The 22,720-nt window shown below is 49.5% G+C and overlaps 2 protein-coding genes across 5 annotated transcripts in view; one reads left to right on the plus strand and one right to left on the minus strand.

Annotated features, from left to right (window-relative positions):
• Nucleotides 1-1,445, minus strand: part of LOC144805963 (uncharacterized) — a 132,260-nt gene extending 130,815 nt beyond the window's left edge. For 2 of the 4 annotated variants that reach the window (XM_078672429.1, XM_078672440.1), the window contains exon 1: nt 1,229-1,417. The gene's annotated coding sequence lies outside the window, so the exon portion shown is untranslated. Of the gene's footprint in view, nt 1-1,228 lie in introns of all 4 variants that reach the window. The other 2 variants (XM_078672447.1, XM_078672435.1) reach the window with 2 other exon arrangements.
• Nucleotides 1-22,720, plus strand: part of LOC144805937 (NACHT, LRR and PYD domains-containing protein 3-like) — a 509,894-nt gene that overhangs the window by 134,519 nt on the left and 352,655 nt on the right. The window lies entirely within an intron of this gene.

The following is a 22,720-nucleotide window of genomic DNA, read 5'->3' on the forward strand; positions in this document are numbered from 1 at the left end:
AGGAGGGGAACCCGTGCCTCGGGCGGGGGCTGCAGAGAAGTGATGGGTAATGTAGGAGGGGGCCCTGTGCTTCGGACGGAGGCTGCAGAGAAGTGATGGGTTATGTAGGAGGGGAACCCGTGCCTCGGGCGGGGGCTGCAGAGAAGTGATGGGTAATGTAGGAGGGGAACCCGTGCCTCGGGCGGGGGCTGCAGAGAAGTGATGGGTTATGTAGGAGGGGAACCCGTGCCTCGGGCGGGGGCTGCAGAGAAGTGATGGGTAATGTAGGAGGGGAACCCGTGCCTCGGGCGGGGGCTGCAGAGAAGTGATGGGTTATGTAGGCGGGGAACCCGTGCCTCGGGCGGGGGCTGCAGAGAAGTGAAGGGTTATGTAGGAGGGGGCCCTGTGCTTCGGACGGAGGCTGCAGAGAAGTGATGGGTTATGTAGGAGGGGAACCCGTGCCTCGGGCGGGGGCTGCAGAGAAGTGATGGGTAATGTAGGAGGGGAACCCGTGCCTCGGGCGGGGGCTGCAGAGAAGTGATGGGTTATGTAGGAGGGGAACCCGTGCCTCGGGCGGGGGCTGCAGAGAAGTGATGGGTTATGTAGGAGGGGAACCCGTGCCTCGGGCGGGGGCTGCAGAGAAGTGATGGGTAATGTAGGAGGGGGCCATGTGCTTCGGACGGAGGCTGCAGAGAAGTGATGGGTAATGTAGGAGGGAACCTTGTGCCTCGGGCGGGGGCTGCAGAGAAGTGATGGGTAATGTAGGAGGGGAACCCGTGCCTCGGGCGGGGGCTGCAGAGAAGTGATGGGTTATGTAGGAGGGGAACCTGTGCCTCGGGCGGGGGCTGCAGAGAAGTGATGGGTAATGTAGGAGGGGACCTTGTGCCTCGGGCGGGGGCTGCAGAGAAGTGATGGGTAATGTAGGAGGGGAACCCGTGCCTCGGGCGGGGGCTGCAGAGAAGTGATGGGTTATGTAGGAGGGGAACCCGTGCCTCGGGCGGGGGCTGCAGAGAAGTGATGGGTTATGTAGGAGGGGAACCCGTGCTTCGGGCGGGGGCTGCAGAGAAGTGATGGGTAATGTAGGAGGGGGGGCCTGTGCTTCGGACGGAGGCTGCAGAGAAGTGATGGGTTATGTAGGAGGGGAACCCGTGCCTCGGGCGGGGGCTGCAGAGAAGTGATGGGTAATGTAGGAGGGGGCCCTGTACCTCGGGCGGGGGCAGGTTGCTCTTGCTGCTGCCTCCGGACATACCTGTACTTTTATGCCTCCTCCAAAGGACAGGGGTCGCGGCGCCCCCCGGGCAAGGCGCTCTCTCTTTTTTTTTAATAATGAAAGGAGCTTCTTACTTTCTGGAAGGCTCGGGGCCTCGAGCGGCGGAGAGTTGTGTATGAAGTTAAAGCTGGGGGTCGCAGCCGCACCCTCAGTCCAGGACAAGAAAGCGGGGAGCCCCTCCTCGCCTTCCTGCTCTGGACTGAGGGTGCGGCTGTGACCATCATGGCCGCTCCATGACACCACCTGACGCCCACTTCCGCCTTCACTCCGTGCGTCACGCCCCGGAAGCGGAAGAGTCCGGTCTATCTCTTGCAGAGTCAGTTGTGGGCACTGCACTGTGCACTGTGCTGCTCAGGAAATGCAAGCGGGGCTCCCAGGGTTTCTTTGTTTGGAAAAAAAAGCTGTTTGTTTGTTTTCGCTTTGGTATCCTGGTCGATGAAAAAGAACTGTGCATTTGTAGAGAGCCTGATGTAACGTGAATTCAGTGTCCGTGCGGGGGAATAATATTGTAATGAACTCTCTTTGCCCAAAGAGCACTTCGGTCAATGTTATCACAAACTACATTATAACCAATTGGCATATGTTTGACGAAATACACAACACAATAAGTGAGCAGCAATTTCAAACCCCAAAAACAAGTTCCTCCCAGTCGTTGCTCTTTCCTGCAGAGATAAGTCCTTTTCCTATGCTGTTCGTGTTGCTGTGCATAATGAAGGCTGGTTTTATGCTATATCTTTAACTGCTTTAATTATACACAAAGTCGTTGCGCACGACTCGGGAGCGTTCCTTCAGCCTCGCAGCAACCCTGGCCCCTGCTGCCTCTCACGCCCCTCAAGGAGCCCACCCCCATTCTTCGTCGAAGCCGCAGGAGCTTCCAGGTATACTAAAGAAAGGAGGACTTCTGTGGAGACCCGTGGCTGTCCTATTTGAGGGAAATCAGGGCTTTAAAACCACTTCAGCGCTAATGACAAGGGTAACTCGTCATGGACTTTCCATTGATTTCAATGGAAAGTGAATGGACCTCGCACATACCCCTTAGCAGCCAAGTGGTTAAGTGGGATGAAAAAACTAGACGGGCTCTCAAAGGGGCGTGGCCAAAGTAATTAAGGGCGTAGTTAAAAACACCACCAAAAATGTGTGCTCAGCATAGTGTGCCGCCGACTTGTATTTTGCTGTTTCTGTCATTGCATCCAGATATATGATACAAGTAACATCATAGCTACAACAAGTTAGGACTATTTGCTTTAACAAGTTAGGACTATTTGCTTTAAGCAAATAGTCCTAACTTGTTGTAGCTATGATGTTACTTGTATCATATATCTGGATGCAATGACAGAAACAGCAAAATACAAGTCGGCGGCACACTATGCTAAGCACACATTTTTGGTGGTGTTTTTAACCACGCCCTTAATTACTTTGGCCACGCCCCTTTGAGAGCCCGTCTAGTTTTTTCATCCCACTTAAAGCCCTGATTTCCCTCAAATAGGACAGCCACGGGTCTCCACAGAAGTCCTCCTTTCTTTAGTATACCTGGAAGCTCCTGCGGCTTCGACGAAGAATGGGGGCTTTGTCAATGGTTGTTAGTTGCATACGATAAATAAACACCAACTATGGCTTGTATATAAAATTGAAAAAGCTTCCAATTAAAGCCCTGGTGACACCACGACAATGTTGCTGCACCTGAGTTTCAAAAAAAGAAGGGTAAACCAGAGAGAAAATGAATCTCTTTAAAGAATTTTCCTTCCCCTACAATGCTTACCTGGCATGACGTCATGCCATAACTTCTCCACTGGTGAGCAGTGTGAGCACACGCATATGATGTACCTGCTGCCACTGCAGTCTGGGAAAAAACGCACTGCCTGTGCCAGGGCACAAAACAGAGCCCAATAGAGACTCGTTTCGAGACCTCCTTTAAAAAAACTGCCGGTGCTCAGACCCGGTGAGACCCAGCTCACTTCCAGCCCTGGGGAAATCATCATTAGGATAGAGATCAATGAGACACGGATACTCCTACACGATTCACCAGGTGAAGGGTAAGATAAAGCCATTTGGGTGTTAAAAATCGGGAGCCTCCCGCCTGAATCAAGACTATTGGTATGTATGGGGGAGATCAAATGAGATCTAGCAAAAGACCGCAATCTGGTGTATGGGTTATTCAATCTTGAGGACGTCAGACACCCCGTTTGGGAGAGTGGTAGCTGACCCCAAGAAGACGGGGACAATCACAGGACAGGGAAGTAAAGAACAATTTGAGAGCTGAGTAGCCAAGATCATCCATTTAGGGCAAGGAGGCCACCACCCAGACCTTGATGCAAACATGGTGACTTTCCTGGGGAAATTAACCAAAAACTGTGAGCAGGTACTGATAGGTACCAGTGCACATTCCAGGACAAATTGCAGGACCATTAGTTAAGATTATGGCATTGACTGAGGCTGCCAAAAAGGCAGGTTGACATTAAGATCCTTTCAGGCTATTCCCAGTGAGCCATTAGTAGCATTGGCAATGTGAACTGGTCTTTATCAGCTGAACACAGACGGTCAATCTTGTTAAGGGTTGACACAAAACTTGGAGAACTTCGTAAACTTCATTGGACGCATTGAGCAACTTAGTTTGTGGGCATATTTGTGTGTGACTTGTCATAGCTCCTCCAAACATTCAGAGTGCTGGATAATGTAGTGCCTTTGCTGAAGAAAGTGGTTTTACCACAGAGGTGTTGGATCCGCTGGATGAGGCATGGGGCACTTGTCTGGCCATGGACAACTGCAGAGTCCCGGCAGGGGTTAGCCTGATAGAGGGGATGGTTGGCAGGAGCAGTAGAACTACACCATCTTCTTTCCCTCTAGAGCAAAGTCTGGAAGAGGTCGCTTCCAAAGGGGCAGCATAGAAGGATATACTAGTCTTACAGGTGAGATTCCATACTTGTTCCATAATAAGGCTGGGGGCAGAATAGTTACCTGTCTAGAAAAGTTGAAAGAAATATTCTCGGAATACATGGGTGCTTCAAGCAGTGCAGAGGTTCAGGATAGATTTTCTTGGAGCACATAATACATCACAGTGCAGAGGTTCAGTATAGATGTCCTTGGAGTACGTGATAGATCAAGGGGGTCAGAGTTTGGAGGGCAAAGAGTTAATTCTGTACTTACAAATCTGGTTAAAAAAGAAAGGGAAGGGCTTCAGGATCATCATCAATTTGAGTGAATTCACTAGTTGGCTGGTGCACAGGCATTTCAAGATGGAGGGCATCCTACTACTAATGGGCCTGTTCAGGCAAAATGGTTAGATAAAAATGGCTGGACCTGAAGGATGCCTGCAATTCTCTTCCCATTTTTCATCTACACAGACAGTTCATTTGGAGAAACCAGGTGTCTCAGTTCAAGGCACTCTTTTTTGGATTGTCTTCTACCTTCTGGTAAACTCATCAAGCCAGCCATTGCCTGTGGCGGTATACAACCTTTACAATGAAACTTTTACAACGACCTACCATTACAACGCAACTTTTACAGCGCAAACTATTACAACGCATTGCTCTGGGGGGCGCTATAGGATAGGGAATAGGTTAATTTACTATCCAATAACCTTCCCTACTATCCACGGGGACTGGAGTTGGAATAGTAAATTAAACTATTCACTATCCAGCACCCCAAAGCGCTATGCGTTGTAATGGTATGCGTGGTAAAAACCGCGTTGTAAAGGTAGGCGTTGTAAAAGTATGCGTTGTAACGTCATACATCCCCTGGTACATGTCTGAGGTTTTGGGCCTGTAATATATCTGCATAAAGAAACAATATCCTGGTAGGTAAGGATGTGTAGGCAATTAATTAAGCATGCATACAGCATTACTCGAATAGACAGAAGGAGAAAAACAATAATTTCAGGAAAAGATAGTTATTCATCTTTATATTCAAAAAATTCAAGGTCGGAACATGTACAGTTAAGAAACAGCACTGCAAAGTTAATTAGGGACAACCAAATAGTACTCGGTGCAGAAGTGATTGTGGTGAGAATAGCGACGCAAGTGGAAGGGTGAACAGCAAGAACGGCGCACTGTGACAAAGTGCAAATTATTTACAGTGAGTGGCTCCAAGGTGAATGACAATGTGGTATCACTATATACAGTATTTTTTCAATTAAAGGTTGAGCCACAATAGAGGAGTACGCCTGTGGATTAAGCTGTTTGGTCGACGGCGTTTCGATCCTTCTAAGTTCGGATCGTCATCAGGACAGGGTTGTCTGGTTAGGGCGTGCTTGGAACTGTGCGACCGGCAAGTCCACTAGTCGTTGGAGGTTTATGCAGCCTATTGGATGGTCCGGTTCACCTGGATCAAGGAATCCGAGATATGTACGGGGGCACTGAATCAAGCAGTGCTTAAGGCGCCCGTCTCGGATCCGCCGTATTAGTTAGCACGATGCCTGAGTGAATCGGCGTACCGTCTCTGAATCGATCCAGACGTATATCTGGCCAGCATTATCTTCACGGCACAAGAAAAGAACCCTCTGATACATCAGGTGCTACTAGCTATGATACTCCTAGAAGGTCTGGCCTTTCTTGTAGACAAGGAGAAGTCGGACCTCCTGCCCAAGAGGAGAATGGAATTCATGGTTTCTTAATGGATGTGGAGGAAGATTTTCTTCAGCTTCTCCCACATTAAATTACAATAATTAGAAAAGAGCTCAAGCAAATCCTTTTAGTGAGCATGGTTTCACTATGATCGCTAGCTAAGGTGTTAGATCTCCTGGCTTCTTACATTCAAGATATCTTTTCTGAGTTTGCTGCATTATCTGGCCCTGTAGTTCTTAAAAAGTTTGACACCTCCAGAAGTAGCTGTCTTTATTGGACAAGATTCCACTTTCCCGGGAAGCCAGGATGGAAACTTACTGGTGGCTGGACCACACAGTGGTGTGGAATAACCCTGCAATCTTTTGGTTGGCTCCGGAATAAATAAATATAGAATCTGAGGTCAGCCAATAAGGAGAACTTTCCAGTGGAGGACATTGGCCAAAGGACATGTTGGGGCTCCACATCAACTACTTAGATCTGCCTGCAGGATCATTCGCAATGTATAGATTTTTTAAAGATCAGGTGAAATATGGCTGTGGATAAAGAACATCTCCGTTGTTGTGTACATCAGTGGCCTGGCAGAAGCAGGACCAAGAGACTTGCGGACATGGCCAAAGACTTCTGGCACTGCAGTCTGGTAAAGGGAATCACTGTCAAGGCTGCGCACCTCATAGGCAAAGTCAACTCAGTGGTGGATTGGAACTCTAGATTCCAGAGGAACTGCATTTATTGGCAGTTTCAACTACAGGTCTTTAAGGAGCTCACAAGCAGATGCGATTCCACAGGGAGACCTTTTCACCTCCAGGCTCAAGTACTCATGTTCCTCAACTGGAACCCATACCCAGAGGCAGTTCAAGTGGATGCCTTTCTGCAAACTGAAGCAAAGGGATGAACTATGACCTTCCACTCTTTCGGGTGCAATCTCAATGGACAACACAAGCCTGGAGACAGTAAGTGGAATTGATTTTGTCACTCCATTTTGGAGGATTCAGGCATGATTCCTGGTCATTCTGTAGAGGATTGCACCACTGTTGTTTCTGTATCCGTCTCCCCCTCTTCCTTGAATGTCCTCGGGGTTCATGGAAAATCATCATCCCATGATTCACGGCACAACTACAGTGCATTCTACTCAATACATGATCACTCCAGAAACATGCCCGGGAGATCTGGGACATGATCTCATTCCTCACCCGGAAGTCATCTTCATCATAGAGACCTTGCTGAACCCTCCCCCGCGCAGGCCATCGCCATCACCACCCCGAAGGCTACAAGAGAACACACCGGGACCGAAGCAACAAACAAACAAATAAGCAATGTAATTGCCATAATCTACAAGGATACCATCCGCTGTGCAACCTTCTCAGACAACTCGGCCAGATAATGGAGCATCTCAACTTCAAACTTCACACAGATGGAAAAAGCGCCATCAAAGACACCCTCACATATAGACTACGAGAACCACACCCACCTTCTGCAGTGTCATCCCCGACCCCATCACCCTGGTCCCCAGAGACTCTGAGCACTATATCTTCCTGGGCAATCTTAACTTCCACCTCGATGATCCCAGGGTCATTAACTCAACCGACCTCCTGAAAAGCATGAGCAACATCGAACTCAAGCAACTTGTCACAGACCCAACTCATAATGCAAGACGCGCTCGACACCATTTCGCTTTCAGCGAAAGAGTCAAGTACAACAACATCCCACAGCTTACCTGGACTGACCACTACAGCACTTACAACACCATCTCAGGACCTACCAACACTGGCACCATGCCCCTCAGCTCCACGTGCAGAAACCCAATAAAAATATGAGAAAACCAGTGGAACAACACTGTCAACTCCAACCACCCAGACACAACATCCACCCCAGAACAGGCTGCGAAGAACTCCCAATTGATCATCTACTAATTATCCATGGCTGGTTTAATGGGGAATGGTCAGATTCTTCCTACTGCCTGAAGTTAACCCTAGTGGGATTCCCCCAAACTCTGTCTAAGCTGTATGGTTCCCCTATTCCTTACTCTACACCCTCAGCGGCTTAACTATGCGTGCTGGCGTGGGGGGCTGCTTTACGGCACACCCACTGGGATACCAAACTCATGCAGCAAACACCTCTTTGGCATGGGACATGGTTGGGAGAAGTGGCGGCTACGCAGGGTTTTTGCAATCTCACAGCTTGGGGTTGTCTGGTCAGGGACCCATATGTGCTCATATCAGGAACTTCAAACAACACATACCTTGTCTCATACACAATTTTATAAATAACTCCAGCCAAGACATGCACTTCAGTCACTCCTCTCTCAAAATGACTTAGCCCCCGAGTTCAGTCCACTAGATGCTAAGCTGTTAATGGGTGATTTGGGCAAAGAGGGAGTCTCAAAAATGTACTGCACCTTAATAGTTAACACCCCAGGCACCTTAGTGCAGCTCAGGGCCCCTTGAGAGTCATGGCTGGGACCCCTTTAGGATGATGACCGGCGCGACACGCTGATAGCACCAAGAACAGTTAAAACCTATTCCAAGTTAGGTCTTATCCAAACATACTACCAGTATGGTGCTTATCTCTCCCCAGCCTGCCTCCACCAAGCAAGATTTCTCCCTGAACCTTCCTGCCCTCGGTGTGGCGATGTTTCCTGACAATTCTTTTCATGTAGTTTGTCTGTCTCCTATCATTTAAAGGTTTTAGTCAGCAGTGGTGGGTAAATTAACTGAGGTGCTTGGATGGGAGGTCCCCCTCTCCTCCCTCATGCTTTTTCTGGGTGTCCTTGTGGGCTCAGGTGGTACAAGGGCTGACTGAACATTCCTGGGGACGGCCCTTATGCTTGCTAAGCGATATATTGCTGCCCGTTGGAAATCCCCTTCACCTCCCACTCTCTCACAATAGCGTCGGGGGTAGGATTGTTGTGCGTTGCAGGCGAAGACGCTCTCCGAGGCCAAGGGCTGCCCTCTTAAACACGGCCTAGTATGGGAGAAGTGGCTGGGCCTATAACTCCATTGTACCGCTTGAGGGCAGGGGTGTCGATATCGCTGCTGCACTATAATGATGTGTTGTATCTGGGCCTGGGCGGAGTTCGGCGAGTGAAGTGACTAAAAATCTTCAACAATTGGCACATCTCTGGCACACATATAAGTAAGTCCCTTGTAAAAGCCACCACTGGAACCAAGGACTTTGTGACCAGAGAGGGTCGGCAGTGAAGCCATATAGAGTAGTTGGGCTGGGAGTTTGTTGTTACAAACTCCACAGCAACATGATGGCTCAGCTGAAAGCCAAGAAGTTTGGTACTAAACTTCTCAGCTCAATAAACCCACCCTGATGCCAATGTTGGATTTATTGAAAATGCACTCAGAGGGCATCTGTCAAAATTGACCATCCCACTTGTGTCCAGCTGATTGGTTTGCTCCAGCCTGCCACACACAGACATGCATCTGACCCCCTGAGGTGAGAGCCCTAGTGCTCATGTGGGTCAGAAACAAAGCCTGCCTGGGAGGAGGTGCTTTACACCTCCCCCTTTGCAGGAACAGCATTCAAGGTGGTGAGCCTTAAAGGCTTTCTGCCCTTTGTAATGCTAGCAAGGCCTTTCCAGCTAGTGAAGATGCCCACCTCCCTGACCAAGCCCCAATTTTGGCGGCAAGGTTGGTGGGAAAATTAGTAGTCTGGAGAGGTGTGTCCCCTCTGAGCCAGGACCCCGCTGAGAACTGAGATGACCCCTTCCTTAGGAAATCCTCCATCTTGAATGGAAGGATTTTAGCCAATCAGGTTAGAGGATGCCCCATCCCCAAGGGAGGGGATGTTGAAATGATGTAGTCACCCTAAAAGGAAAGGGGCCCATTGTCTCCCATCTGCCAGTGCCTGTAACACTCCCAAATTCAGTATTTAGGAGCACCCCTGAACCTTTATCCTCAGATTCCTGCAACCTAGGAAGAAGAAGACAGGCAAACAGGACGCCATGCAGGACAGCAAGAAGAAGACAGCTACTGCTTTGGCCCTAGCCCTACCAGCCTGTCTTCTGCTACCCTAGTCTGCGAAGAAGAGGACGCCTGTCCCGTGGTGAGCGACTTACAAAAACCTCAGGAAGACTCTCTTCAATAAAGGCCAAGATCTCTAGACGACAGTGGCTTTGTCCAGAAAAACCACCACCTTGAAAGACTCTGGGTCTGGGTGGATCCACGACCCCTGCCCACTCTGCACCCGATGCCCACGCCTCAAGTGGCTTACTTGTCCAGTGACGTCTCCCCAGTAATCCTGACTTCGACTCCATTGTTGGGATACCTCTCTTGGACCCCACAAAGTCGCCTGCAGTCTCAACTTGAAGGATCCCCCTGACCGCGACCGGCTCCGACCAAAAGGTACCCCTGCATCCTCAGCCCCCCCGGCCTTGTGGAGCCCAATCGATGGTGCCTTGACCATCCCAACTCTCCAGCTTAACTGCCCAGCCGGTGGTCACCGTCATCCAGCTTCCTTGTCCGAGCCTGCAGCCTCTTTGTGTGACCGAGATTCCCTATTGAAACTTATTGGGTACCTGATGCTGATTTTGCACCCTGATCCCGGCCGCACCTGTGCCGCTGGTGGTGGAGCTTTGATGCAGCCTTTTGGCCCCCTGTGCTGATCTTAACCCCTGGGGCTTGTGCCCTGAAACCGCAGGTACTTACCTGCAAACAGTGCCTCTCTGAGGTGACCCCAGCTTCCATTGATTTACACTGGGCACATTGACCACTGCACCCAGCTGCCACACTGTTGCTGGTGGTGCAGTACTTACCTGAAACAGAACCTTGCCCAATGTTAATCTAAACCCCTCAACACAAGTTGTGTACTTACCTGTTAATGCATACTTCTGTTTTCCTCCCATAGGATTGCATTGCATTTACAAATCTATTGCATTCAAAAGTATGTCACGTTCTACTGTTCTAAAACGGATCCTTTAAAAGTATTTCTATTACTGTGTTACTATTTTGCAAAACATGTCTTACTGCATTTTAAAAGTATTACTGCTTCTGAAACTGTTACTTACCTGCAACTGAGTTCCTTTTGGTTCTAGTAATGAATAAAAAAAGTAATAACTTGTTAATATAAACAGTTCAGTCTTTGAATTTGTGAAATCATTTCTTGCCTGAGTGTGTACAAGAAATGCTTAACACTACCCTCTGATAAAGCCTTACTGTTGGCCCACACTACCACAAATAGAGAGTGAGGTATTATTTACTTTTACCTCCGCCTACCTTTGGGGATCCATTGATTCTGTGCACACTATACCGTACTTTGGTATAGTATATACAGAGCAAGCTTCCTACACCAAGTGTTTGTGTGGGATCGGGAGCTGCGGGGTAGGAAGGCCAGGTAGTCCTACCTACGTCCTCTAGGCTTGCATGTTGTAAGAAATTACCAGGGCCAAGCATGAATTCCTGGTGCACCTTCTCAAAAGTGATGAATGTTTCTCCAGGGTACTGATCTCCCTGAAGTGCGCACCCAACCTTGCCACGCCTATCAATCAATCAATCAATCATTGGCATTTATACCGCGCACTACTCACCCGGAGGGTCTCAAGGCGCTAGGGGGGGGGGGGGTCCGCTACTCCTCGAATAGCCAGGTCTTGAGCTTCTTCCTGAAGGAGAGGTGGTCTTGGGTCAAGCGTAGGTCGGTCGGGAGGGAGTTCCAGGTCTTGGCGGCCAGGTGGGAGAAGGACCTTCCTCCTGTTGTCGCTCTTCGGATGCGGGGGACGGCGGCGAGGGCGTGACTGGTCGAGCGGAGATGGCGTTTGGGAGCGTAGAAGTTGAGGCGGCTGTTGAGGTAAGTCGGGCCTTGGTTGTGCAGGGCTTTGTGTGCGTGGGTGAGGAGCCGGAAGGTGATTCTCTTGTTGATCGGGAGCCAGTGCAGGTCTCTCAGGTGTCTGGAGATGTGGCTTCGTCTGGGGACGTCGAGGATGAGTCTCGCCGAGGCGTTCTGGATACGCTGGAGTCTCTTCTGGAGCTTGGCGGTGGTTCCGGCGTAGAGGGCGTTGCCGTAGTCCAGACGGCTGGTGACAAGGGCCTGGGTGACCGTCTTCCTGGTCTCGGTGGGGATCCACCGGAAGATCTTACGTAGCATGCGCAGGATGTTGAAACAGGACGAGGAGACGGCGTTGACTTGTCTGGTCATGGAGAGGGAGGAGTCCAGGATGAAGCCCAGGTTGCGTGCGTGGTCTGTCGGTTTGGGTGCGTTGCCCAGGGCGGGGGGCCACCAGGAGTCGTCCCAGGCGGAGGGTGAGGAGCCCAGGATGAGGACTTCCGTCTTGTCTGTGTTCAGTTTCAGGCGGCTGGTCGTCATCCACTCGGCCACGTCTTTCATCCCTTCGTGTAGGTTGGCTCTGGCGGCGGCGGGGTCGTTGGTCAGGGAGAGGATCAGCTGGGTGCCATCGGCGTAGGAGATGATGTTCAGGTTGTGTTGGCGTGCGATGGCCGCCAGGGGGCTCATGTAGACATTGAAGAGGGTGGGGCTGAGCAAGGAGCCCTGAGGGACGCCGCAGATTACTTCCGTGGCTTCTGATCTGAACGGGGGGAGGCGGACTCTCTGTGTCCTTCCGGCGAGGAAGGAGATGATCCATTCCAGTGCCTTCGCCTCGATTCCGACGTTGCCGAGGCGCTGTACTAGGGTGCGGTGGCAGACAGTGTCGAATGCCGCGGAGAGGTCCAGGAGGATGAGGGCCGCTGTTTCTCCGTTGTCCAGCAGGGTTCGGATGTCGTCAGTGGCAGCGATGAGGGCGGTCTCGGTGCTGTGGTTGGCCCGGAAGCCTGACTGAGATGGGTCGAGGGATCCAGTCGTCTCGAGGAAGGCTGCCAGTTGCTTGTTGACGGTCTTCCCGATGACTTTGGCTGGAAACGGGAGGAGCGAGATGGGGCGGTAGTTCTTGAGTTCGGTGGGGTCCGCCGTTGGTTTCTTTAGTAGAGCGCTGAGTTCGGCGTGCTTCCAGCTCTCAGGGAAGGTGGTGGTGTCGAAGGAGGTGTTGATGATGTCCCGCAGGTGGGGTGCGATGACAGCGTCGGCCTTGTTGAAGACGTAGTGGGGGCAGGGGTCGGTTGGAGATCCGGAGTGGATGGAGTTCATCGTGCTGATGGTGTCTTCGAGGTTGATCGGTGTCCAGGCGTTGAGGGTGGTGGTGGGGGGCGTTGGTGTGGTCGTGGGGAGCGTTGTTTGTGTGTTGAAGCTGTTGTGTATGTCCGCGATCTTGTTGTGGAAGTAGGAGGCGAGGGAGTTGCAGAGGTCTTGCGATGGGGTGATGTCGTTGGTTCCGGCATTGGGGTTGGAGAGCTCTCTCACGATGTTGAAGAGTTCCTTGCTGTTGTGTGCGTTGTTGTCCAGCCGGTCCTTGAATGCTGTTTTCTTGGTGGCGTGGATCAGTTGGTGGTGCTTTCGGGTGGCGAGCTTGAGGGTCGTGATGTTGTCCGGTGTGGGGTCTTTTCTCCAGGCTTTCTCGAGGGCACGGCAGTTCTTCTTGGAGCTCTTGAGTTCGTCGGTGAACCACGGGGCCTTCTTGCTTCCGGGTCTGCTGGGCGGGGTCCTCAGAGGGGCGAGTTCGTCCGCGCAGGTGCAGATCCATTTCGTGAGGTTGTCGGCGGCTTGGCTGGGGTTTGCTGAGCTGGCGGGAGGGTGCAGGTTTAGGGATGCGGCGAGTTGGTCGGCAGTGATCTTGTTCCAGCTTCTTCGTGCAGCCTGTTGCTGGTGGTGGTGGACCGTGGTCCTTCTGAAGGTGAAGTGGATGCAGCTGTGGTCCGTCCAGTGGAGTCCAGTGGCGTGGCTGAAGGCGATGTCTTTGCTGGACGAGAAGACGGCGTCGAGTGTGTGTCCGGCGAGGTGGGTGGGGGTGGTCACCAGCTGCTTGAGTCTGAGGGTGGCGAGGTTGTCAAGCAGGGTGGTGGTGTTGCGGTCGTTGTTGTTCTCCAGGTGGAAGTTGATGTCCCCGAGGAGGATGTAGTCAGCGGAGGGGAGGGCGTGCGGGCTGATGAAGTCGGCGATGTCTTCGCTGAATTGAGTGCGTGGTCCCGGGGGTCGGTAGATCAGGGTGCCCCTGAGGGTGGTCTTGGGGTCGGTGTGGATCTGGAAGTGCAGGTGTTCGGCGGTTGTCAGGGTGTCGTCGGTGTTGGTCGAGATGCGGATGCTGTTTCTGTGGATGATGGCGATGCCTCCTCCAGTCTGCTTGTCGCGGTCTCTCCTGATGATCTTGTATCCCTCTGGGATGGCGATGGCGATGTCGGGTGCTGAGGAGTCGTTCATCCAGGTTTCCGTGAGGAAGGCAATGTCAGGAGCTGTGGTGTCGAGGAGGTTCCAAAGTTGGACGGCGTGTCTGTGGACTGAGCGGGTGTTGAGCAGGATGCACTTCAGGTGGTTGCTGCTGGTGTTCGGCTTGGTGGATGCTGGTGCAGTGCAGGTCCGGATGCAGGAGAACTTGCAGGACTGGCAGGTGAAGGGTCCGTGGGTGCGTCTCGGGGTGGCTCGGTAGCATCCAGGGGTTCGGACGGCGTTGAGTGCGTTGAGGGTGGCGGCGTCGTACGTCCGGCGGGTACTGAAGGACTGAGCTATTTAAGACCCAGCGGTGCCAGGGAACAACACCTATAACCTTCGTGGGATACCTGTTTCGGCGCACAAGTGACAGAGACACGGGAGGCTTCCTTCGGCGTCAAAGATCAGAGTTTATTACTGCAGGGAGGCAAAAGTCACTAGAAGTACAACAGCGTGTAGGTTCTACGAGTCTGCTTTCACTTGCATATGTGAGTCGCTCTCTTTTATACAGGATTTTGCCATTGCACAACATGTGAACAAAAGGTTACAACCCAGTTCCCACAATAAACCTCAAAAAGGGTCGCTTTCATGCTTTCAGAACTCCGGAACATAATCACAGTATCATTACCCGTCCCCAACTGTAAAAGCACATCTTCCCATCGTTAGGCACATTCCACTTGAGTTGTAAATGAGCAAGAGTAAAGGGACAAGAACAGCTGCTAGGAAGTCAGGCACACCTAAGAGAAAGAGTGTGGGGGTAATATTGAAAACATGATCATAGGATCAAAGAGCTTGATCCCAGCGCATGCACGGCTGAAACAATAGGCCGGTACGGCATGATTACCCTCAAGCTGAGCCATTTGCCTCTGCAGTGTAATTCCTCCGGTCATAAAGGAGCATGAAAGGAATATGCGTCTTCCGTATGTCTTGGGAACTAAAAGTTCATGGTGCGGACACTTGCCTGTTCACTGACTACGTGAGGGCAAGGAACAAAATGGATGCCGTATCTAAAATGGAACCCACGGGTTCAGATGTAGAAACACGTGAATACGGCGAACCAAGCCAGGTAGTGTAGTGAAAACGCGTACACTTACCGAGCTCGCCATTTACGGTTCATAGATACCACATTCGTCCATATTCGGCAATGCCCAAAACACCGTAACGATTTTCACGGAACCTCAGACGCTCCTTTTGCCCTCATGTAGGCAAGCACTAGTCGAAATCAGAATCGATCTCGATATTCATCAGATCGTTCAGGTGTTGCTGGAACATTATTCTATCCATCAATGCCTCTCTGGAAACAGTCGGCCTTCTTATACACGTTGTAGCACAAAGGCCACATAAGGCAGGACCACACTGTACACAAAGACAACACGTGAACAGGAACGTCACAACAACCCCTATAACCATCAGAATCTTCCAACCCCAGGTCGTCATCAGGCCCCAAAACCATCATAGAAGCGTCCAATCTCCCTCGTCCACGTGTATGGACTCCTCTATCCGCTAGAACAATGTCGAGAACCATACGGTTCTGTAACGTTATAAGCCTATGCGCTTGAAGCTCTGCTGTCAAATTACCAAGGGCACTTGCGGTTATGTTAGCAGTTGACTCTACTACACGGGTTAACTGTCTCAGGTTTCTGCTATTAACCATAGGGCCCCAGAACGGTAGGAAACCCTTAAAGAAGTCTCCTGCTTCTTGACCGGCAGTATCTTCTTTGCTAATAACACCTCTCTCAACTCTGGCTCTGTGATAATCTGAGGCAACAGTGAAGGTCGGAGGCAAGAGATTTGCAATATAGCAGATACCCGAGAAATCATGAGGTAACCACGTATATGCTCGATCATAACATACAAAATAGGTACTCTTGGCAGTTAAGAAGACAGGGGAAGAGAGCATCGGTAGAACGTAAGTATCCACACAAGCACTCTTCCCAAGCTGGGCTCTTGGATTTCGGCCACGACCTTGCAGACAAAAGTGGCCTAGGTGAGGTACAATCCAGATTGGAGATGAGCTTTTAAGCTGCCTATCACCCACTGATATACTATACTCAGCCTCACTAAGGTATTTATAGGTTTGCACCTCCTCTTCTGGGATAAGTGACGTATCGAAGATATCTCTATCTAGATCGGCAATAGCTATCATAAGAGACTTGTGATACGGGCCAGGACCAAAGTTTGCTGAGCGTGGCTCTCGATGGGGGTAGGAATCTAGTGCACTACGGAACATGGTTTGGAATGCTCGAGCTGACCCCTGGGGGCTGTATGGAAGAACCAAATATGGGATACCCCTGTCCATGGTATGTGGCATTAGCCCACACACCCAACAGTTTGTAGTGTTTACCACCAACTGATGCTGATGCAGAAGTTGCACAAAGGAATTGTTTCTAAATTCCGCGCGTCTGATTTGTTCATGTTGGGGTAGTAGGTGAAAAGAATGTGAAGAAGCAGTAGTGCTGAGATTTAGATCGTGAGACGGAAGAGTAGGTAAGGTAGGAGGTAATAATAATTGAATCCCAAAATATACTCCACCCACCAGTAGCATTGAAACAGTTAGAAACAACATAAAGATCTGAAATAGAAAACACTTTGTACAAAACACTTTTGATCTTTGCGCCAACATTTTCTCTCTTTCCGACAGCTTCGAGAAGTCCATCCTCTAAAAACCGTCCGTGACGTTCTTGACGCACTTCGTTCTGAGTAGCGATTGCCAATTCCCAGGAGTTCCCAGAAATCGACAAAAGCAACCGACCTAGTGTCGATAGCGGCTAAACAGAAGGAAGTACCCGCACGGCCCTACGGCCAACCCAGATGATAGGTTAAGTGAATTAGAATCAATTCAATAATAGTCTCTTAGCTGCATGAAAAGAAAAGGTAAACACAATATATAATGTCCACAATGTTCATGACAACAGTAAGGGGTACTGTAAATTCAAAAAGGGAAAAAGAAAAACAGAATTCTTTTATTTGTCCTTAACGCGCGGTCGAAGAATGTATCGACTTTTCCCGGGTTGAGTCTGATCTTCAAACAGTGGATTGGATGGCGAAAAAGTGGTTGATTGTCCAGGCAATTTTCCAGTATTTGTATTCCCCAATGTTGAAGGAAGGGAAATTGTTTGAGGGGAATCAACAGGGGTGTCAGATAACACTGAAGTGTTCCCTACAATCTGTGCTTCGCTGAATGGGACATAGCGCTGGGGAACGTTAGTTTCAGACGAAGAAAAACCTTTACGTATCCAGGTGTCTGCCGGCAGAGGAAGCGGAACCCTCTTGGTGTGGGTGGCATGCACCCAGTTTTTCCGTCCCTTCAGTCGAACCGCCGTCCTCGTCGCCAGTAGCACCTGGAAAGGTCCCACAAATCTCGGCTCAAGATTCCGTTTTCGTCCGAAGTTTCTGGTGAGGACCCAGTCCCCCGGTTGTAGCCGATGACCAGGACCCTCAGTTTGTGACGGTAGAGCCTCAAAGACCTGTTGATGAATCAAACTCAATTTAGCAGTCAGATCATATAGGTAATCTATTAACATTGGATATTCAATTCTATCAAAATCTTTAGGTCTCGGGACTCCCCAAATATTAGCAGGGCGGCCGAACACAATCTCATATGGGCTAAGCCCTACTCGAGAGTGCACAGTTGCCCTGGTCGATAAGAGAGCTAGAGGCAAAGCATCTGGCCATGATAAACCAGTTGTTGCCTGAATTTTTGCAAGTTTCAGTTTCAGGGTGCCATTGTATCCTTCCACCAAACCCGCTGACTGAGGATGATTAGCACTATGAAATTTCTGCACTATACCTAAACCACGACACACACTCTTTATCACACTTCCCACAAACTCACTTCCGTTGTCCGACCATACAATCCGAGGCATGCCGTATCTGGGGAAATACTCTTTGAGCAGAATTTTTGCTGTGGATAGGGCAGTATTATCCTCAAGGGGGTAAGCCTCAATCCATCTGGAGAAGGCACATACTATAACCAAAACATATTTCAAATTGTTGCATCTCTCCATATGGATGAAGTCCAACTGGATAACTTCGAAAGGGCATGTAGGAGGGGCAAAATGACCAGGTGGAGTGGGAGTGCCCTTACCGGGATTATACATCAAACACACCATACAATTCTTAACCACTCTCTCTGCACATTTAGTGATACCATCATTCTTCCATATAGGAGACAACAACTTGCATATGCCCTTTGCGCTTATGTGTGCTGGACCATGAGCCATTGTGACAACAGCGAGCACATATGCATCCGGTAACATCCATCTCTGCTTTTCTGACAAATCAACCCAGCATCCATTTTCATCCAACTTCCCCGTGCTCTCTTTCCATTTAGTCTTTTCCGTCTCAGTGGCCTCATTCTGTATTCCCTTTACACTTTCAACTGTGTCTTCACACATACTAGTCTCCGTTGGCCATCTCACTGAACTCGTAACATACATTCGATTTGTCAGATCTTTAGCTGTCTCCTTAGCAATCTCGTCTGAAAACGCATTACCACGACCAACATCATCCGTCACTTTCCGATGCGCACCACATTTGATTATTGCCACCTGTTTAGGCAATGTAAGTGCATCTAGAAGGTCGTTCACAAGCTGACCATGCTGAATCTTCGTGCCATGCGACGTTAAGAATCCTCTTTCTCTCCACAATCGCCCAAAACTGTGCGCCACACCAAAAGCATACTGGCTGTCGGTAAACACATTCACCCGTTTTCCTCTGGACAACACACACGCTCTTGTCAAGGCGATCAGCTCAGCAGCCTGAGACGAATTCTGACTCAATCTTGCAGTTTCTACAACCGTACTCAATGTCACTACAGCATACGCAGTCGTCACATCACCATTCGGCAACTTAAAACAGGAACCATCCACATACAAAGTACCATCGGGATCTACCAATGGAGTATCTTTCAGGTCAATACGACCCTTTGTTTCCTCCTCAGTTCTCAGATAACAGTCATGTGGTGCTTCACCACTTGACTCCATGTTGATCGGCAACAATGTTGCTGGGTTCAACACATTACATCGTTTGATGCGTATGTGACTAGCCAGTAACGTCAACTCATACCCAGACAACCTTGCGCTCGTCAAATGTTGAGTTTTCGATCGGTTCAAGAGAGTGTCAACTGCATGCGGAACCATCACCGTGAGCATATTATCCATGACCAGACCTGCGGACTGTCGAATGGACGCTGCGGCTGCCGCTGTTGCTCTTAAGCAGCTCGGCAAAGCTCTGGCTACTGGGTCTAAGGTCGAAGAAAAATATGCGCATGGGCGCTGTTTGTCACCAAATTGTTGCGCCAGAACACTCAACGCACAACCATTCCTCTCGTGAACGTACAGTGTAAACGGCTTACTGTAATCAGGAGTACCTAACACAGGAGCCGAACACAACGCATCACGTAATTCAGAGAAACTTTTCTGACACTCTTCAGTCCATGGCAAAGGAGTCGGAACATCCTTGCACGTGAGGGCTAACAATGGTTTCGCCAATAGTGAAAAATTTGGGATCCATTGTCTGCAGTATGACGTAATACCTAGAAAGGCACGTACATCTCTCTGAGTTTTAGGCACAGTCATTCGAGAAATCGCTGCAATTCTCTCTGGGGTCAACCTTCTCCCTTCTTTTGATAATAAGTGACCTAAGTAGGTTACTTCTTGGCAACAATATTGCAGCTTGGAAGGTGACACCTTGTGATGTAAGTCATGTAGGTAGCGCAATAGTGATACTGTAGCCGTTTTGCAAATAGCCTCCGTATCAGCTGCCACTAATAGGTCGTCAACGTATTGAATCAAAGCCGCACCCATCGGTAACACAAATGCATCCAGTTGGCTTTTGAGTGCCTGGCTATAGATCGACGGACTTTCACAATAGCCTTGTGGTGCGCGTTTTAGTCTGAAACTGCGACCACCTAATGAAAATCCGAATAGGTCTCTGCTTTCCTCAGCGATCGGGATACTAAAGAAAGCATTCTTTAGGTCGATCACCGTGAACCAGGAGGCAGAAGCTGGAATCAGGGTCAGCAAAGCCGTGATATCAGGGACCACGGGAAATTGTGGAATCACGATTTTATTCACCTCTCTCAAATCGATTATGAAGCGGTACACAGGAGGTTTAGATGGCTCAGTACGTTTTAAAATTGGTAGTACAGGAGTATTACACACATTTCCTCGAGTTTCTTCAACGACATCCTTTTTGATCAGATCGTGTACAATCGCTAATAGCGCTCGTTCTCCCTCAATGGAGATACGATACTGTGGTATACGTGGCAGTCGCACATTTGGTTTCAGCTTGATCATATAAGGTGGGATGTCCAAGAGACCCACGTCATTGGGACCTGTGGCCCATAGAGACGCAGGAAGGGAGCTCAATTCCGGTGGGAGTTTATCGATCGACAAGTATATAGGAGAGATTACTTTCCGACCTAATGTAAGCTCCACTCCTTCAGGGGAGCAATACAAAGTCGCATATAACCGTTTTAACAAATCCAAGCCCAAAAGATTCTCACCACAACCAGTAGATAGAATCAATGGAGCCTCCAGCTCACGAGGGCCAATCGTAAGTGGCAAAGGGCTGGAAACAGGATTGCTAACAGGGGCGCCAGAGAATCCAACGGAAACATTTGTTAAGCCAGACAAAGGTGCGCCAGGGAGTTTCGAATGCATGATGGAACTTTTCGTCGCACCAGTGTCTAACAGAAAAGGCTCAACTACGCCAGAAGTAGCTACTGCGACGTAAGGCCCACTCTGATCAACCGGAACTGATACTACTCCCTCTCTTTGTCGGTGGCTGTCCTAGTAATGATCGTTTGCAACAGTCTCATGTTCAACGTAGTAATCGTCCACATGATATTGTGTAGATCTAACTGACCCCGCATTTCGCTGGTCAAAACAATTATTCGTATCTGGTGAATTCTGGGGGTGATCATTCTGATTGTGAATAGTACCGCGGCCTCTACCTCGAGATGCCTGCTGAGGACCACCACGGCTTCCTCGTGGCGATACACCATTAAGACGGTCACGCAAAGCGGGACAGTCGTATTTTATGTGACCTTCCCTTCTACAATACGCACACTGATTATACCCAAGTGTAGATCTATAGTCAAAGGAGTCAGAACGTGGCTGTGTTCTGGAGGACTGTGATTGTGGTCTATATTGTTGTTGCGACTCATTTTGATTCGAACGTGGAGGATACGCTTGTTGCAACAAAACCTTTGTTTTGAGCTCTTTCGTTTTCTTATCTACGCGATCACTTTCTTCTTTCTCCCTATTCTCATAATATTGAGCCGTTGCTAATATTTGTGCAGTGGTTGAGACAGCCCATGCACTTTCTGAATTTTTCAATTTGTTGCATAGTTCTGGCAACAAATTTAATACGAATTTATCGACAAATAAACGTTGGCCTCCCTCAGTGCCCATATCCTGACCGCTATGATCGACAAATGCCTCTTCGAACCTAGTGAAGAAATCGGAGACACTCTCGTCTTTCTTTTGCTTACAAGCTGATAATTTATCCCAGTTTACTCTCATCGCCGGCATAAGCGTTTTCATGAGCGGAATTATTCTCTGGGGCAGGTCTGAAATTACCTGCTCAGGCTTAGCCCCACCAACTTGTCGACCATCAGCCGCTATTATTGTAGCCCAATCCCCGCCTAACTCATTCGCATGATTTTCCTGACGAATTTTTGCCCAAACTGGCTGTGGTACAACATTACCGAACAGCATGTCGATGTCGGCAAGGTTCATAATGGTCGCATCTACCAATTGAGACAACTCCTTGTAGTAACCCGCCGGATTCTTGCGTGGATCAGGCAAGGACTGTTTGACTTGTAAGACTTGTGATCGCTTCCATGGGAGATGCATCCAAACTCTTTGGAAATGTGGAGGGATCGGAGGGGCAGCACCAGGATCACCTGGCATCCATACTGGCGGAACTTCTCTCATAGGATACTGACCAGGAGCCGCTTTCCAATTCTCATAGTCGTCATCAAACGACACTCGAGTAGGCACTGTTGACCTATGGGCTAACAATCGCTCTAAGGCACGTCGTACATCTCCACCTACAATCATACCATTCGAAAATTGACTCTGAAGGTCAATCATATCGGGCGGTACGGTATCTAAATCATCATTATACCATTTCTCCCTCAAAAAGTTACACATTTCTTCGAACACGAATCTCTGTGTAGGCTCATTAAACTGAGAAAACGTGTCGAAGACCACTCGTGGAGGGTAATTAACAGGATGTCTTATCCACCTATGTGCCATTGTCACTAACGTCTCTCTCTCCCTTCCACCAGGGATTTGACTTCGTCTCTGAGAAGTTTCAGAAACACTGGGCTGCAATATCGATCCAGATAGTGGTGAATAGAGCGTAGCAACAGTATTAGGGATACGGGTACGAACAGAAGGAGAAGTAGGAAAAAGAACAGGAGCGACAATATTAGAAGTGAACGTAGGAACAGTAGAGACAGACGAAACAGTCGAAGCAGCAGAAACTAGCGGCTGAGGGGGTACAGGCAAAGGTGCAGTAGGAATAGGAACAGGTGGTGGGACAAACATAGGATTAACAACGAGCTGACCAGCAGCCGCCGTAACAACAGGAGGGACAACAGGAGGAACGACAGGAGGAACTACTGGAGGACCTACAGGAGCTGTAG

This window comes from Lissotriton helveticus, chromosome 1_2, assembly GCF_964261635.1.
Source record: "Lissotriton helveticus chromosome 1_2, aLisHel1.1, whole genome shotgun sequence".
In the NCBI taxonomy this organism is placed as follows: Eukaryota; Metazoa; Chordata; class Amphibia; order Caudata; family Salamandridae; genus Lissotriton; species Lissotriton helveticus.